The 19,610-nt window shown below is 42.3% G+C and overlaps 1 protein-coding gene across 3 annotated transcripts in view; it reads left to right on the top strand.

Moving 5' to 3' along the window:
- The window catches only part of COL8A1 (collagen type VIII alpha 1 chain), a 224,882-nt gene that overhangs the window by 32,695 nt on the left and 172,577 nt on the right, over positions 1 to 19,610 (top strand). The window contains exon 2 of one of the 3 annotated variants that reach the window (XM_085622356.1): positions 15,235 to 15,322. The exons of 1 other annotated variant lie outside the window; for it this stretch is intronic. The gene's annotated coding sequence lies outside the window, so the exon portion shown is untranslated. Of the gene's footprint in view, positions 1 to 15,234; positions 15,385 to 19,610 lie in introns of those variants that run through there. One more of the 3 variants, XM_085622357.1, reaches the window with a different exon arrangement.

Raw genomic sequence — 19,610 nt, 5'->3', positions numbered from 1 at the left:
GAAAGGGGCGGGCACTGAAGGGGTTAAAACGTCTCTGACTTCCAGGAAGATGTATCTACATACGCTCATTGATTAGGGTGTTATGATGTACATACAATAGACAGGAAAGAGTTCTTGGATAAGCCGCAGTGATGAAGCTGTTAATATATAGATGCAATAAGAAGAAAGAAGTTCTTGCATGAGCTGCAATAATGAAGATGATATGATGTGCACACAAAAGAAAGAAGTAACCTATACAGGCTGCAATTATGAATGCGTTAAGATGTACATACAGTAGAGAGAAAGAGGTTCCTATGTAAGCAAATATACCCATACAATAGACAGAGCTTCCTATGTAAGCTGCAACGACATAGCTGCAAGAAACAGAAAGACATAACTGTATAAGCTGCAGAGACGAAGGTGTTAAGGCTTAGATACAGTAGATGGAAAGCAGTCCAGGAGGCAGGTTCACATGAACAGAAACAATCTGAGGTCAGAGGACAATGCTTCCCACATGTCCTTTGGACACAGATACCATGAGAAGATTTGCATTATTCTTGCCAGGACTGCAGGTTTGGTTGTCATCACAAATATTTTCAAAATGCATTTTAAGAGCAGCTAATGCTTCATTTTCGTTCTATTTTTCTTATGTTGATGGATCTGAGAAATCCAATAGACGATGCCAGCAAATTCATCTGTTTAATTTCTATGATCACAGTAGAGGGTCTTCCTGATTTTAGTAGTATTTCAAGAGTCACCCTTGCAGTCTGTCATCTTACTTGTTGGAATAGAAACATCTGAAATTAAGTGCTTCCTTTTGTCCATGTAACTTACAGACATTGCAGGGTCAGTGGCCAAAATCCACTGATGGAAGCTGTTAACCTTCAGTCTTTCCATTCGAATTCCAAAAATTTAACTTAGATATTACAGATTATGTAACACAAAATGGCAGGATCTTCTTTATATGACTTATATTTTTTTATTTTGTCATGTTGATTTTCTGCTCACATTGCGTTCTCTTTTTTATCCCTGTTTTTGTTGTTGAAATAGGAGCTTCCATTGAAATTACAAGTTTTCATATATTGTTGGTAAATAATGAATTGAGTAATCAATGGATTGGTTGAGGGACATTATTAATGGGAATGGGATGGTGAGTGTACTCACAGGAATGGAAGCTGAACAATAGGAGTTGAGAGGTAATGAACTGGGGAGAGTCATCAAAAGACGAATGGGGAGAATAATCTTGGGAATGGATAGCAGAGAGTAATCATGAGAATCCATGGGGAGGCTGGTGGTGGAAAGCAATCATGTTGGAGGGGAGCGGGCTTTATCAATTTTGAAATATCGATCTACAAATATATTGACTACCACTGCAATGCCAAGGTAAGTAGATACAAAGTTAAGAACAGTCAATCTATACTTTCCTATATATATTTACCTTGACAATATTGTGGCAGTCATTTTAGTGGATTTGATATTTGATGTTTTTGTAGGTCGATATCGATGACCTTGATATTGTGACAGTAATGAAAAAGGTGATCTGTTCCTAAAGCGAAAGAAGTGGGAGGGAGACGCTAGCTGTCAGTCGGATAGGGGAACCTATCAACCGGGTAGGGGGAGCCGAGTGATCAGAAGCAATGGCCCTCACACACCCAAAGGGGTGTCATGCTTCATCATCGGGCAGCTCCTCGTTGGACCGGTGCTGCAATACTATAACGTCTTAAAAGCGTATGTGCTGGACCTACCAATTAGCTCCTACTCCCTCTTTCCTTCGCTCCATATTGTGACATAGAACTGTAATCACACAAATGGATCAAGGAGAGTAATGATGGAAATTGATGATGGACAGTAATTTTAGAGACAGATGGAGGCAAGTCGCCCATAAAATGAAGAAGAGCAGCAATTAGACTTATGGGTAAGGAGTGTAAATAAGAGACTGCATAGGTAAAAGTAATCATGAGAACTAATCGGGGAGTCATCATGAGAATCGATAATTAATGTATGGACTTTTTCACATCTCATTCAGAAATAATCATAACTACTGGAATGGATGGGTAATTAATTGAATGGACATGATTAGGGAGTGATCTTGCTTATCAGTGTGTTGGTTGAATGTGTTCTCAAACATTTTATTGAATTGATCATGCATCTTTTTGATTCAAATTCCACACAAAAAAGATAATCCAAAACCTGTGTAGAAATGTGTAAAATGTAGACATTATTTGTATTAGGTTATCTCACATCCTCTCTTCATTTTATAAAATGATTGCCACCCTAACAGACCCACACATGTTATTGCACTTTTAAAAACAAAAATGCTCGCTACCACTTAGATTTTTCCCAAAATATCAAAGAAAGGGCAAACCAGAAGCGTTGGAAGTATCCAGCCTCCAGTCTTTGGTCTTATTCACTGAAAGTCTTTAATTTGAGGTCAGCTTACTGAGCCTTTGGTTTTGGACCAGTGGTAAAGGAAATACTCTTCATGGGAGAAAGGGAGACTTTTCAGATCTCTCTGCTGATTTTAATTTCTGGAGAAAAACTCTCTTTTGTCTGACCTTCAGACAATAACAGCTTGTCACATCCTATGGTAACAGGATTCTTCTTGAGCTGCAATAAAATGCTCAGGTTATTTCAGCCTCATTTTTCCATGTCTCACATATTTCTATTTATTTTTTAAATATTTTTATTTTGTTTTTAGAAGAAAAAAAACATCCAACAAAGCATGAATACACCATACACGATTAATATCAATCCACCACATTCTTATAAGGCAGTTATAAGAGTACACTGTCTTTTGCCGGTTAGGCTGTAGCTGGACTTGAATGACCTGGGCACAGAACGACAAAGGCTCCAGTGGTTACAGTGCGCGTGGCTACCAACATTAAGGGCAAACATTACATCTTTCAAGGTTTCTCTCCCGACCTTTCTAACAGCAATCCCCTTCCTTCCTCCTCTCCCTCCACATCCAGACCATAGTATTCTATCCATGGTGCCCAAAACGTTCAAAATTTCCGAGGACAACCCCTAGCCCTGTATGTCACCTGTTCCTCCACCATATACAGGTCTATACTTGCCCTCCATTCCTTATGTGTAGGTAGCTGCAGGACCCCCAGTACTTAGCTATATCCTGTTTGGCTACCACCAACCCCAAATTGTCTAGTATGAGTTTGTGTCTCGGGACGTCCACCTCTGTAGGGATTCCCAGAAGGAGAAACTTTGGTTCCAGCTCCAGTTGGACTCCCAATACATTATTGAGCTCCCTCACAATCCGTCCCCAATATGTTTGGATTGCATTACATTCCCAAAGTGTGTGTATGAATGTTCCACATTCCGTTTGATATCGAAGACAATCTGGGCTTGCCGCTCTTCCTATTTTATGCAGTCGTGCTCTATCAAATTAAGTTCGGTGCAGAATTTTGTATTGGATAAGGCTCAACCTCAGTTTTATTGGCACCTCACGTGGGTGCATAAGCGCCGCCTCCCAATCAATATCGTCCATTTCCCCAACGGTCCGTTCCCATTTGGCACGAAGTGGACCCAATTTATCAGGCATATTATTGAGCAACGTTTTGTAGGTAAATGAAATGGCTTTGGCTGGGTTTCCTGCAGGAGTCGGCCAGCTAGCGGGGCATAATCCGGAATTGTCTCCCCATCCAGCCCCTCTGCAGCCCATGCATGCTTCAAACGGAGGTATGCATATGCTTGAGTGTCATGGAGATGGTATCTGGCTCGGAGTGTGCTGAAAGAGGCCAACACACCTTTCTCCAGGACATCCCCTATTTTAGAAATACCATTTAAGTCCCAGTGCCTAAAACCTCTTAGCTTCCCAATCTCGGTCAATCTAGCTCCTTCCCACAGTGGGGTCTCTCTGGTTGATTTTTGGTCCCACTTCATTTGCTGCTTGGCCTTTTTCTAAGCCTTTAGTGCCCTTTGGGTCGCTTGTAACAATCGGCTACATCCCTTCCCTTCACAGATATAGTGTAGGTGTGTACGTTCTCTAAATTGCAGCCTTTCCAGCCTATATGTCGGATGATCCCCAGGTGCGTGAATCCATTCATTAATTACAATGAGGTGGGATGCTCTATTGTACGCCCTAAAGTCCGGTAGGGCCAAACCCCCATTATTGGGGTTTCTCTGTAGTGTTTGAAGCGCAATGCGTGGATGGGCCCCATACCAGAGGAGCAGGCGCAACTCGTTATCTATACTGCTGCACGTTGTTTCAGGTAACTTAGTGTAGGTGTTTTGCAATACATAAAGCAACTGGGGAAGCGTAATCATTAGATACATGGCGGTCCTACCCATAACCGTCAGTGGAAGCCTCCTCCATCTCTTAACATCCCCCTGGAAGTTTAAAAGGACTTGCCTAATGTTGCGAGCTAGGCTAGTCGCCACATCTGTGGTAATGTAGAGGCCCATGTATGTAAATCCCTCTGTCGACCATTGCAGACAGCAAGGGTAGGTCTGGGGCTCCACCATCCCCCTCCACTGGGTATAGGGTAGATTTACTCCAGTTGATCTTATACCCCGCATGGCGCCCGTTGTCCTCAAACAATTGTAGGATTTGAGGGAGTGTTTCAGTCGGGTTTGTCACATATAATATAATATCTTCCGTATATAAAGATATGCGTTCTTCGTCCAACAATCGGGCTTCATCTACAAAACCACCCAGCCCCGGGGAAGCTCTGATGACACAGGCCAAGGGCTCCAGTATAAGGGCAAATAATAAGGGGGAAAGGGGGCATCCCTGTCTAGTCCCCCTTTGCATCGGGCAGATTCCCAAAAGAGTGCCATTCACCCGAACTCTAGCTTCCGGATCAGTGTATAGCAGTGTCACCCAGTCCCTGAACCCCGAGCCAAATCAGAATTTCTCCAGTACGTGCCTCATAAAAGGCCAATGGATGGTGTTGAACGCTTTCTCAGTGTCTAGGGAAAGGAGCAGGTGGGCCTCCTCTCGGTCCCGAACCGCATCCATCCAGTTAGCCACGAGACGCAGGTTGTAGCGTGTGGGTCGTTTCGGCATAAACCGGACTGATCTCATTGTATCAGAGAAGTGATAACAGTTAAGAGACGTGTCGCAAGGATAGTGGCCAGTATTTTGGTTTCTATATCTAATAGTGAAATGGGACGATAGGACCCACACTCTCCTGGGGGCTTCCTCGCTTTGGGTATCACCACCACTGTCGCCATTCGAAGGTTTGCCAATAGCGTCCCATTATCTTTTGAAGCCTGAAACATTTTAAGTATATGTGGGGCCAGTAGGGTATTGTGTGTCTTAAAAAATACCCCCAGTAGCCCATTGGGGCCTGGGGTTTTTCCTGACTTCATTCGACCAATGGCTTCCATGACCTCATCCAGGGTAATATCTTCCTCAAGCCTCTCCCTCTCGTCCTGCGCAAGGCAAGGGAGTTCAATCCCTTCAAGGTATTGGGCTATTTGCGCCTCATTCGCTTGTGCCCTTGCTGCATAGAATGTTGAGTAATAGCGGGCAAAGGCCCCCGCAATATCTTGGGGTGCAGTGTAAGTATGGCCTTGTTCCCTGATGGACATAACCCATCTCGACTCCTGTTCCTTCCTGCCCAACCAAGCCAGCAGCTTACAGGCTCTATCCCCTGTCTCGTACAATCTATGCTGAACTACGAGCTGGTGCACCCGCGCCTCCTTAGTGACCAGTGCCTGTTATTCCCGTTTGGTAATATCAAGTTGACGGAGGGTATGTTCACTCAATGTGGAGGAACCACTACTTTCGAAGTCCACTAACCTGCGTTCCATCACCAAAATCTCCTGGTTTTGCCGCCTTTTTTTTAATGCAATAATATTTTGGGCTCTATCACGTAACACCACCTTGAAGGCTTCCCATAGGGTAACAACCGACTGCACCGAACCATCGTTTTCTTTGAAATAGACCGCAGTTTCCACCCTAATTTCTTTGCCCACCGTTTCATCCCTCACTGCCCAGGCATTCAGTCTCTAAGAAGTACCTGGACCTCCCCTCTGCCCTCCCACCACCCGTAAGTAAAGTGGGGAGTGGTCCAAGATACCCCTGGCCAAGCATTCCACCTCCTCTATTTGCTCAATCTTGCCAGCTGGGGCAAAGAGATAGTCCAGCCTAGAAAACACCCTGTGAGCCCCAGAAATATATGAGTATGCACATGTGGATGAGTAGTGGCGCCTCCAGAGGTTAGTTAACCCAAGAGCTGCCTGGAACCTTGCCAGGGCAGTGTTTCTTGTGACCCGGGCTGAGTCAGTGTTTGATCCAAAGAGTGATCTCCCACATCATTAAAATCACCTCCTATGATATGCGTGGCGGGCCAGACTGTAAAAGGAGTTCCGTCAATTTATCCAGTGTATGCTGTTGGAGATGTGGGGGCGCATAGACAACAACTCGTAACCAAGTGGTGTGGTTCCAGGTGCCCTGGACTGCTACATATGTGCCATCTGGGTCCTACTATCTTCGGGTGACTCGGGAAGGGGGTGATTTTCTGATGGGGATCGCCACTCCCCTCGAACCTCGGGTAAACCCTTTGTGTGCCAAAGTGGTGTATTGTCCCCTACCCAGGAACGAACAGTGTGGACCCATAAGATGCGTTGCCTGTAAAAATATTACATCTGGTTTGATCTGTTTAAGATAATTAGATACTAATCCACGTTTAATTTTGTTCCCTAACCCATTGATGTTCCACATCAGCACTGTGTAACCTCCCACAGCCATTGTGAAAGAAGAATCAAAGCGTCCCATGCCCACCCCGGTCTCCAGACATCGCCCAAATAGTGCCTACTTTTCACGGTGCCGGTATTCATGCAAACTATCTGAACAAATCTACCCCCCCCCAAGAAACATACTTTAAAACATTTCACAGTATCCAACATGCCCCCCACCCCACACTCCAAAGGCCCCCCCACCACCCCCAATTTCGTCAACATGACAACACTGGCGTAGGAAACCACCAAGAGGTCTGTAACCCTCCCCCTTCCCTAGGTACTCAACTATACGCTACAAAAAGTGACAACAACACACTGTATACTTCCCGTAAGCAGCCAAAGGTCCCAAATATCCTTCAGGCCTCGGGAATCTCACAGCGTCTCTGGGTGGGCATCGGGCCCCAGTTCGTCAGTCCAGTTCGCCAGTGCTGTGAGGCTGCAGCAGTTGAGGGGTTTCTCCCGGAATACTCACTGAAGCCTCCAGTCGTTGGATGCTCTCAAGGAGAGGGTGTTCACTACCCACATCCGCAGATTCGTTCCTCTCAGACTGGTCCGAGTCTCCATTGTCACTTGATCTCTGAGAAGTTCGAGACTGCGCTCCTGGGCAGTGTCTTCATCAGTGTCCAAAATGGTGGCTTTCTGTCTCAGGGACCTCCCTGGATGGAGCCATGGTAGCAATCCGGGGTTTCAGCACACTCCTCCCCCACTTTTCTTTAGGTCGTTCCAGACTGGAGCAGGATTAACCTGATCCCTGTATCTGACTCATGCTCAATCGCGGTTAACCTGAACTTGTGACTTTCCCCCGGTCTAGCGCAACCAGATGACTGCAAGTGCCACTTTGTGCTATTAAGTGCCATTTTCTCTGAAAACTTTGAAAATGTAGGGCCTGATTTAGAGTTTGGCGGACCAGGTTACTCTGTCACAAATGTGCCGGATATCCCATCGGCCATATTATAAGTCCATTATATCCTATGGCACTTGTAATACGGCGGACTGGCTATCCGTCACGTTTGTGACGGAGTAACCCATCCACCAAACTCTAAAGCAGGCCCTTAATGTATCTGGTTCTACTGATTTGATTTTTGTCATTCTAGTATCATTTTATTTATGATATTTTACTCTATTTTTCTAAATAGGTTTGAGATTTTTCTTGTGTTTTGTTTTCACTTTATTAATGTCTGTGGACTGCATAAATACTTTACACATTGTCTCAAAATTAAGCCTGACTGCTTTTGTGCCAAGCTACCAGTGTTAAGCACAAGTTAATTTAGTGACTTTTTGTGGTTCAACCGGACAAGGATTGTGGTTGTTGCCTGAGTGGGGCTTCCACCCCCTTCGAACAATAACCCAATTTCTTAAAGCGAGACCAGTAACATTTCAAAGGTGTTTTCCTTTATGTAGGGTGGGTTATTCCGGCGCCAGTGTGATGCAGTTGGTATTCCTACGACAGTGGCGGATGGAAGACTCCAGATAGGCACAATATGTTCCTTCTCTTTTGTATTGAACATAACTGTATTCCACTTCTGGGGCAGCAAGCTCAGATATAAATCTAAACTCCTGGTTCGTTTCTGATTGAGATTAGCGCCTCGCTCTCAGCCTGCCTTGACTAGTAAGGTTGTGTATGAAGCTTGTGTCTGTCGGCTCCAGTGACCCCGTCTCTGCCTCCTGCTGTTCAGACGTCAGCTGTACAAATCAGGGCAGCCATTCCCTTTATGGTATTTGATTGTGTAAATAACTGCTGGCAAAGAGCTTTACGACACATGGGCCCCATCAGTTCAACACATACATCTATCTGTTGGTGTCAGCAAGCCCTGTGAACTCAGCTAAACACATTTCAAGCTGACATTTGGCATTTTTCTCCTGCGGAAAACAGAAATGAATTAAAAAGCCACTCATAAACACTGACGTTTTGTTACAAAGTTATAAGAAAATATGACGATTCTGTTATACCGAACATTTTCTGATCAAACTTGCAAAATCTTACTTTATCAGCCATGTGAAATTTGAGTCGTGCCACTCTGGTGAAATAGCTGTCACTACCACTCCCTTAACCAACGGTATTCTTTTTCGAGACAATAATATTTCTGATGTTGCCTCTATTTATTTTTGGTTCATCAAATATCTACCAATATCGAACGATTTATTGATTACAAACTTGTGCAAGCGCCTGATTTCATGAAAGCTGCCTCTGTCCCTTCTGTTTCTGCTGTTGAAAACCAAGAGCCCTGGTTTCAGACAACCTGAGCGTCTCTGGTCCATCGCCTGTGGACAGTCCACGCTCAGATCCTGAAAGCATCCTTTGGCCCATCCTTTTTTGAAAGAAATATATTAATTGAAATAATAGCAAATGTCATAGCAGTAATGTTTATTTATTGATTGGCTCATCTCGGTATATATTTATGTTAGTTATGCGGCGCTACAACAGATGCCCTTGTACACTTTATTGATAAAGCGTATTAGACTAAAACAATTGCTTTCACTTAAACCAATTCAAATATACATATAATAAAATATATTTGTTGTTTACGTTTACACGCAAATTAAAAATACAGCAACATTTTTTTTAAAACAATTTAATTTTCAACCTCACGGTGAAAAACAGGTCTTTGAATAATTAATGCCTTCAATTGAAGCGGGAGAGACCATAGGCCATATGTATGAACACATTTTCCCATAGACACAGAATGGGTAAAACCCTTTGATACATCTGGCCCCATATTCTTGACTGAGGGCATGCTAGACCAATGTTCTGCATAGAGAACACTAGAGCCCCATTGCTTCTAACCTCTCTATACTCAATGCCCATATTTTAGACCTGCAGCTTTTGTTTATTTTTTAATATTTGCTCTTCCTCTTCATCATCAGCCGAATTACAATAGCCTAACCCCACATCATGGAAGTTATTGAATTACAAACGATGAGCACTATAGTTGCAGTCAGTTTATAACAACCTTTGTGTCCCAGTTCATAGTGAGCGCCATTTTATCCTGGATATAGTGTAGCAGTGTCTTCATCTTTCTGCCTTTTGGTAATGAGCCCTAAGGAGCCACACATAGAAGTTGTCTCAGTGAATAGCTGAAAGCGACAATGGACACCTATTTAGTCCATTCAGATATACAGTAATGGAAGCCTTTGTGGGCGTCTCCTCGAATGCTGCATTTAAAGAGCCATGTCAGAAGTATCTTATAAACAGAGGTCTCAGTAACAGCGATGGCGCCCTCTTTGTTTGGGCCTCCTTCACCTTCAGCACCTAAAGAACCCAGAGAGACCTATGACGGGGCCTTGGGAGTCCTTTTCTAATAATAGTTTACTCAGATGTTGAACTGATGGAAATGCTGCTCACAGATAAATGTGTGGACTTTGAACCCATGTTTGATCACCCCTGAATGGTTAGCTGTATGTTCATACATAAAGTAACGGCTACATGCATATTGTTTTCATACTGAAGGGCCAAATTATCAAAAGTACCCTGGGGCCACAACAGGTATATGCACATGTTTTTTGCACCCCTGGAGCACTTTGATCTTAATGGAGGGACTGCAGATGCCCCTACTGTAACACAGATTGCGATGGCGCATCTCTAACACTAGGTTGATATGAAATGGGAAATCCTCAATTTTTTTATTTAGGGTGTGGCCCCATGCAAATGAGGAAACACTTTGCCTCTGCTCACATGATGTATTATAGACCCAGGCGCAAATGTAAGTAGCTGTCAAAAGAGGTGGCGTACAGGTGGACAGTGTGGCCTCTGAAAGTGCCTCCTCGAAAAAGGGAACGAGGTTCTGTGACTCAATACACCCGCCTGCAGTGGGATCATTGACCCTTTTTCAAATGAGGCTGGGTTGCTGCCTGCATCGTAAAAGATGGGTGTGGAGCTTCAAACAGCTGGTCCACCTTTCACTAATGCTCTGTCTTCAGGGCATGTTCAAGTTCTCTTCTGCTGCTGCTGCTGCCCTGGGGGCAGCTCATTCATTGTATTCTAGTACACTGACGAGTTTGTGCCCAGTCTACTCAATTAAATGTTCACCGCATGGCAGGCCATGGCAGTGCACCCCATCCTTGATATTCGCCCTGGTATGGACGCATGTACTAATGTGGTCAGTCTCACAGCTCTTTCAGCACTGCTCCACAAATACAAGGCCTCTTTGAATCTCAAATTAAATTTGAACTAAAATGCTCTTAATTAATCCATGTATTAGAATGTCTATTGTTAATTGATTTCTCAATGAGAGTTCACGTAACAAAAGTTGAGAGCAAGAATAGCAAAGCGGTCCACGGACTTTAGAACCAATGGTTTTGACATTCAAAAAGCCACTGGCAGAGATGAGTTGGACTTAGATGGGATCATTGTTTGCTTTACCTATGTACATTTGTGATTCATTTCAACAAAACATAAATTTACACTCGCAAATCAATTTGCCCATACATATTACATCAAAGAGGTGTAATATCACATGTCAACAAATCCGTCATAGCGGCAGTGAGTCTGTTTCCGGAAGGAGTGCCTTGCAAAGTAGGTGAAGAACCCCATACTTCCAAGTTTGTGGTTATTCAGACATTTTTCTGAGGTAAGCTACTAGGTTGGATATCGACAGAAATGCACGCTTATGCAGGGTAAGAGTTATCTTATATCAAGGTTGCCATGGTGAATGAATTCCTACAGATTTGGTGGTCATCTGGGCGGAAGGGGTTTCTTCTCAGGGAATTACAAAATGTTAAGACAATATTCTTGCCTTGTTGCATGAAATATAGTTCTAAACAGTGTCATGGCTTAATTGTAACTCGAAACTGCTGGGTGTATTTTCTTGTCTTATATTCCAATGACTTTGCTGTAATTTTCGCTTTGTAATTCCCCAGTTTGATCAGGGCTAGCTAGCCTGGACGTTATGCACTGTGGAGACAGGCATACCTAAATATGCCTTTATATACTGTATACATGCTAATAAAGATCACATAAATTAATACAAATACTAAAGAAAAGAAAATACTAAAAGCACAGCTGAGTATAATGATTTCTTTGAAACTAAGGTTGTTTATCCATATTGAAGTTTTCGACTTCAAAAGTGTACAAAACAAGATCGTTCCACCTGACAGGAGCTGGGCGTGGAAGAGAACAGATTAATTCAGGCTGACACAAATATCTTGCTCTTAGAAGAGAGATCAAGAAAGAGAGAAAGAACGTTCTAAAGATTCAGAAATAAACTACAACATTGCCGATTGTATTGCTAAAGCAATGTAGAAAGGAAATGGATCTCAGTCCTTTCAAGAGTAAAACACGTGACTTGTCAATGTGTACTAAGAATTAATTTTCTTTATCAATTTTATAACAAAAAGGTATAAGGATTATAGTTATTAGCTATGTATTATAATTCTGTAGCATGCATGAATTCGCATTCGATGCAAAAATGTGAACCGAGCATTGCTCTTTCCGATGACATGAAGGCCAACAAATTTAAATTCCCAACAAGAATGAGCTCATGCTTATGCGCAGGTGTCTCGCCTGTTGCCCCATCTGTGCTGGAACTGACCAGGCATTGCTGCTTGTATGCGGTCATCCTCGGAAAGGTTGATTCACCACAATGGGTCTAGCCAGACTTCAGGGAGAGCAAAGAAATATGTCTGCACTACAGGAGATAGTGGAGACAAACAACGGACGTCTAATCACCAGCATGCCAGCGGACGTCGAAGTCCCATCATGCCCTTTTGAAACGCGATAGAATTCACAGGCTTGCACCCAAATCTGACCCTCACCCTCTCCACAGTCTCCTCTTTGCTGCTGAGAGGCTGAGGAAAGAGCAAAGAATGGAAAATACAGAATCCAAACTTTGCTTGTGTGTACTTGTTTACATACTGTTCTTATAGTTGCATTCATGACTCTTGACAGAAGGGGTAACGAGGCCGTTGCCAGGACTAACAAAGGGCAAGGCTTGCTTGTGGCTGCTACCACTGGCTCCCCCATATTGACATGAGAATAGCCTTAAGTGCTACCAACCTATTTGGGTCAGATAGAAAGAGATGCTCTCCGTCGGTGTGAGAAAGGAAGAGTTCATTTTTGCAGCAATGTAAACTTGAGAGCACATTTCTGTATATATTGAATTATTTCGTTTTTAATCTACATAGTGGTGTAAGTGTGCCCGAAAAAGAGGATGGCAGCTGCTTGTCTATTCATATTCTGCACTCATTCACAAAAGGAAAAATTAACAAATATTTTGTTTCCAAATATTAGAGTGACCTTTGCCTGAAAAAAAGTAAAGAGGTACCGGGCCGTCACTAGGGTTTTGGAGTGGGTGCGTAGTATTATGGGTGCTATGCACCAGATCCTATGCTTTTAGCGACCTGCTGTTCTCCTCTCTTTGCTAGCCCAAGGAACAGCAGGTGCAGTCTAGATGTTGGTGCAGCCTCTCTTGCCTGGTCCAGGGAACAGCAGGGCAGTTCTTCTTCTGTCCTCTCTCCAGTCCCGATGCGATCCGCGGTCTGGGTGCCTGGGATGCTATACTTAAGCCTAGAAAGTGCCCTTGGGGATGCAGCAGTTACTAGCCAATGGGCTACTGGACCCTTCTTGACTGATGATGACTTCCTTCAATATATGGTATCTAGTTATCCCAGGGGGCACCTTCTGCCCACTCCCAAGATGGCAGAACCCTTCTCTCAGTGTGTGGCGCATGGCAGCCCGCCCTTGAGGTATGGCTACTTTAACATCTACATGGCCAAGGAAAAAAAATGGTTTAACAGCCAGTCTCCTCTTTCTGTCCCTGGTGCCAACCTGTCTACCTAAACAAAAGAGCAGCCCTTCTTGTGTGTGTACACCATTTGCCCTTCAAAGGTGGCTTCCCCTTTGAAATTCACCTTTTGAGCTCACACTCTGTGAGGCTTCCTGCCAGGGAGTAGTGACACCTCTTTCAATAGCAGGCCTCTATCTCCTGGGAGTCATTATTACTTCACCCCGAGAGGGCAGAAGGCTGTCTTGTGGTCAGCATATCTGAATGACCACTGGAAAACTTGGCACCAGAGTGGCAACTTTCTTAAATTTGTGTTTGCTCAAACGTTACATTAAATTCGACTTTGGCATCAAGTCAGTTTTAATGTGATGATTTTTTTGATACCTTGAAGGAGCAACTTTAGCAGTCCCATTCAAAAGTTAGCACTGCTGAGCTGTCAGTGTGTAACCCAGCTCTCACCAATGGGGCTACTAACATTTCTGCCGTAAAAACTCCAATTTGGAGTTTTTACTGTTAGGACATATAAAAGTACATGTCCTACTTTTTGACATAAACCATCCTGCCTTTGGACTCAATAGGCCTGCTGTAGGGGTGACATATATATTAAAAAGGGAGGTTTGGTGTTTGTCATTAGTTTAAATGGCAAAGTAGAGTTAGCAGTTGAAAGGTGCTCTCCCAGTCTGCAGTGGCAGTCTGCCAGAGGTTTCACATTATCACAACCAGAGTGGCACAAGAAGTGCTGCAGTCTTGGTGGGACACTTTAACTTACAGCTCTGTGTACCCATGGTACCATATACTAGGGACTTATATGTAGATAAAGTTATATCAGTTGGGTATAAGTAAATCAACTGTATACTTTTAAGGGACAGAGGTCTGGTTAGCAGGTCTCAGTGCACTCCCAGACTTGAAAAACCAGCAGCATCAGTCCCAAATTTGTGGGGCGATCATGCAAAAAGAGGCATTTGCTTACACAAGGTAAACACAATGCAAATTGCTTTCATTCTGCTTCAATTGCCAAAGCGGCATATGAATTGACAGCCAGGTTTCCTTTTCCTCTTGTTGTTCAATTGCCAAAACTGGCAGTCACAAAAAAGTGCAGATAATTCAAAAGGAGCATTTGCTCCCATTTTCATTGTAGTGATAGGTAACATTACTAGTATGAATTCAACTAGCGAGGTTGCTGAGCCCCGAAATTGCCCGTGAAAGACAGTATATGGATCTGGTAGATAAAAATAAAACATTTATATTATGGCCATCAAGATGCTATGATGCTTTAATGTCACTAGGAAGAAAGCATGTAGAGTTTACATTTAAGATAAATATTATGACAATGTGAGTAGAAACAACAGACTAATTACTTGTCTAAAAAAGACATTGAAAAGAGATTTCTGTGAAAAGAAGATGAGCTCTCTTTTCCTTAGAGCAAAAAGTAACGCAAACAGGCTAGTTTTGACCCAAGCAAAAGGTTCTGGAAAAATAGTTTATACCATAATTTGCATATAATTCTTAAAGTGTTCCACATCAATTTGCACAGTCTATGGCACACGTCATGTACTTAGTCTGTATTATGTTCTGTAAGAGCATTTGTGGTACAACGAACATTATCAGTTATTCAGCACACGAATTGTTCGGCAGAGCCATAAAGTGTATTTGTGTCTGTACTACATTTCCTAAGGCTCATTGCATACTTGAATGTGAAACCTTGTTTGCGCGCACTTTCATCTTGTTCCTCTTTCTTCAGAAAAGTATATGTAGTGCTTAATTTGTGCCAGTGGCTGCAGGATGGCCGCCTCCCACCTGATTTAAAAAAAAAACAGGGCTTCTATTTAATCCTCAGACTTTGGCCCACAGGAAGAGAGAGAATGGCATGAAAGGGAGAAAGAAGGAGGAAGAGAACGAGAAGAAAACAGCATCACAGGAAGAAAGTAAGGATGAAAAAGAACCTGCAACATAGAGATAAAGAGTCTGGGAGTAAAGGGTGGTGAAAGTAAGATTCATTATTCAAATCAAAACTATGTAACCTTGATATTAGGCAACCCCTTCATTTAACGGGCATTTAAGAAAAATGTGCAGCTGGCAGAAAAATGTTGAAACCGTACACTAAGGACATGCGCTACTCCTCCTCCTTTGACATCATACATTCTGTCTGAAAAACACTGTCTCCGAATGACTACACTACACCATTTGTCGTATGTTCTCTTGAGGAGGTGGGGTTGAAGGATGCACTACAGATGACACTTTTATATGAGTGTTAGCCTCAGCGACTGGCCAAAAGACAACTAGTTGTTTTTGCGCTGAGTGTTAAAATAACTTTTTTAACTCACTATTAAGTTAATCTGGTAATGTAATTTCATTAGCGCTTGACTTTCAAGGCTAAGACAGTGATCTGAAAAAAACAGGAATCTTCTGAGTACTTTCTACAATTTACTCCAAGAGAGTTGCACCTGCATATTTAAAGCTTGGAGGCTTGTTCATTTTCTTAGGTTGAAGCCTACCAAACAGTGGAACTGTCTGGTTGCAAAGACATATTGGGGATGTGCTGAAAGCTTATTTAGGAATGCATGCTGCCCATTGCATACCATTGGTTTTGTGTTTTGTAACTCACATTTGTTTGCTTTCTATTAGCTGGACTTATTTGTTTTAAGTCGTCCAGCATGTCTTTGTGCCTTCTGTGGAGCATAGCCTGTTTACCACTTCTCTGACTGGCTGCTTGTACTTTTCAACGAGTGCTCATTTTCCATGAAGTCTTTTTCATTTTTCTTGAGACATTCAATGAAAGTGCATGTGTTTACCACTGAGTCCCTTTGCTGGCTAGTCCAGGAATCTGTAAACGTGCTGTATTTCTTTGAACAAGTTTCATGACTCCTATATTTCTGTATGACTAATTCTACTTACCTCTGGCACTACCAGTTAATCACGTACGCATACCTGTGAGGAAAATGTTCCATCTACTAGCTTGTATGTTTGGTCATTGCTCTTTACCAATAGCATAACTTAAACAATCCTTTTCTCAAGCCCATGCCATAGGCGCTGGTAGTGAGGATGTGCTGAAGCACCCCCAAAATAACTGTGCTAGAGTTCAAAAGTTGAATGAGCAATAAAGAGGCCTTAACATTTTTAATCTTGTCACATTTGCTGTGGGTTCAAAGGCAGAGTATTCCATTTTATCCTAGCACTAAACACAATTTAAATGCCTGTAAATGAACTGTACTAATATATCAGAATACATCAGAAGCTAGAAAATCACAAATAAAGCACATATTTTTGTAATTATTAAGTTAGGTGGAAACAAAGATTTTAATACAATCAAAGCAAATCAATACACTTAATGATGCCGATTTCCATATTTTGTTTGTGCACTGTATAGTTTTAGCACTAAAACTGTACGTCTGTGCACATTTAGTGGTTACTTCAATGGAAAAGGTGTGAAACCTGTAAATGTCATGTACTACCACACCATGCTTTAGTAATATATTTGCAACAGTGTGCCACAAAATGTACCATGAGCTACATAATACATCCTTACCACTCTCCTGATGAATACATTTACAACACTTGTTTGTTGTTTGACATATGGATTTGTCACAATCCCTATGATTTCAGAGATGCAACCTAATTGGCAGGACCTCCATTCTGGAAATTGTTCCAGAACCACTGATTCAAGCCAAATGCAAAATGCCATTCACACATGAGCCCTTGTTTGTCCTCTTCTTTTCGCCTATCCTGTTTCCTCACAGGTTTCAAAGCAAACAGCATACTGTAATTTTAAAAGCATTTGCTCAAATGTAAGGCGCGCCCTTCTCAGCTTTTACTTGAGTATTGAAGGTTAACTTACAAATACTGAATAAGACTAGTCTTCATCAATGAAGTATACATAAATATTATTTATAATTCACATCTCAACCAAACATTTTAATACATTTTATTAGGATCTGCTGAAAACAGAACAGGGACACATTCAGAGGACTTTTCACAATAATCTAAAACCATGCAGTGCTGTAATCAAAAGGAATAAAGGAAGTGTGTGCTTGGAGATTATAAATAACAATAAGAAGAACCAACCAATATGCTCATTTTACTAGCACCACCTATAATGCAAGTCTCAACAAAAGAGAGTTTTTTTTATAGCACTTGCTACATTAACTGAGCCTGTTTCTAAGCATTTCTAATATTTACAGATGAAAGACTAAAGAAACAAGCATTGGCAAAGCCAAAGAGGTCTCACTTGTCAAGAATTAGAGCTATTGGCGTTGTAATTGACAATGTCTTTTACCCATGTGTTATGGAGTGGAGTAGATGTAGGTGTAGGTGTTGTGGAGTGGATATATGTGGCTTGGATTGGAATAGTTAGTTGTGGAATGGTGTAGTGTGGTGTGGAATGGATTTGTGTAGTGGAATTATGTGGTATGGTGTGCAGTGGAATTACTTGGATAGTAGTTATGTGGTTTTGAGGGTGCTGGAATTATGTGGAGTGAGATTGTGTGTCCTGGAGTGGAATTATGTGGCTTGGTATTTTGTGTTGTGGAGTGGTATGTAGTTGAGTTTAATTATGCAGTGTGCTGTTGAATTTTGTGTGGATTGGAAGTATGTGGTGTGTTGGATAATTGTGTTATTGAGTTTAATTATGTGGTTTCTTGTTGAATTATAAGGTGTGGAATGGAACTGCGTGGTGTTGAATTGTGTGGCATGCAACTGTGTGGCATTGAGTGAAATTATGCTGATTGGAATTTTGTGGCATGGTGTGGAGTGTATTCATGTGGATTGTTGCTATGCGGCATAGAGTGGTTTTATGTGGGGTGTATTTATGTGTTATTGAGTAGAGTGTAATTATGTTAAGTTTGATCATGTTGTGCTGAGTGGTATACTGTCTAGTGTAATTATGTTGGATGGTGATGAATTGTGTGGGAGTGAATTGTGTGGTGTGGAATTATGTGGTGTTGTATGTCACACTAAACATCCAGGTATGTCACAAGGTGCCCAGGCGACTGTAGCAATTCTCTGTATTCCACGTTTTCTTCAGACTATTTAGCTAGGATTCCCATTAATGCAGATTTCCGGAATTGCCCAAGATTACACAATGTAGTCAAGTGAGAGAGTCAGGATTAAAACCCAGGTCTTTACTGGTTCCACGGTCAACAATTTAAGCTCCCGATTGTTTTCTATGAAATAGAATGTATATATGGCTGATGATGTGTGACTTTGTATGCACATACATTATCATGCAGTGGTAGCCATTTTTGCACATTATTTGAAAAGAGGTTTATTGGTACTTAAGGATGAAAAAATAAAATAAAAAAGTTTGCATGTTGCCGCATTAAGAGTAGCCTGGTAGTAATGCTAGGCCCTCCTTGAAATAATGAAGAAGGGTAGGTGAGGGCAAGGAGTAACGACGAGTTGGGAGGTGAGCAGTCCAGTAGCATTGAAGCTGCTGGGCTATCTTACAAAGTAATAAAATAAAACAAATTAAGCAGGAGGGAAGAGGAAGCAAAGGATAAGCAGCTCGAGTTGGATAATTTGAACAGTTTATGCTACAGTGCCTGGACATTTCCTTGTTTTTACAGCGCTTGAAACTCTCTGAGACAGCTTAGACAGCAGAGGCGCTTGAAAGTGAGAAACACTACAGTAAAGAATGCTCACCCGAGGAGATGTCACTGATTAAGACTTTTAGGAATTGGCTCAGAGTTTAGAGATCAATAAACAGAAAGAAGACGCATTCTTCACAAGTATCAAACAACCATCGGGAAAGTGAAAACAAAGAATGCTCAGAAAGGCAAAACAAAATTGGATAACATTTCCTAGTCACTTCTTACGCTTTGTTATAGAAATAACGAAAAAGAACGCCTGGATGCTGCGTGGAATCTAAACAACCATTGCTTCCCCACTGTGTGAGAACATAGGAATGTGCTAGTATGAGAAACCTCGGAAAGGTTTGTGGGGCTGGGGCTGAGTGCTCAGCAGAGCAATCTGCAGCTGTAAAAATTCCCATGAAGCACGTGCTAGCATTTCATAGGTCGCACACAGCAATCTAACAAGTAATACAACGTTTAACTCACCACAGAGGATTCCAGAGCTAAAACCAGGAGAGGAAGACCATTCTGACAGTGGTTGTTCACCCTCTCCAGTGTCCCCCTTACAGCTGGACAACCCCACGTTAACAGTCAGTGAATAGAGAAGCATCCGTTTAAACCCAATAGCCAGCCTATAATCGCTAGA

This window comes from Triturus cristatus, chromosome 8, assembly GCF_964204655.1.
Source record: "Triturus cristatus chromosome 8, aTriCri1.1, whole genome shotgun sequence".
In the NCBI taxonomy this organism is placed as follows: Eukaryota; Metazoa; Chordata; class Amphibia; order Caudata; family Salamandridae; genus Triturus; species Triturus cristatus.
The sequence above is the reverse complement of the archived record's forward strand: the minus strand, read 5'-3'. Positions and strand labels throughout refer to the sequence as shown.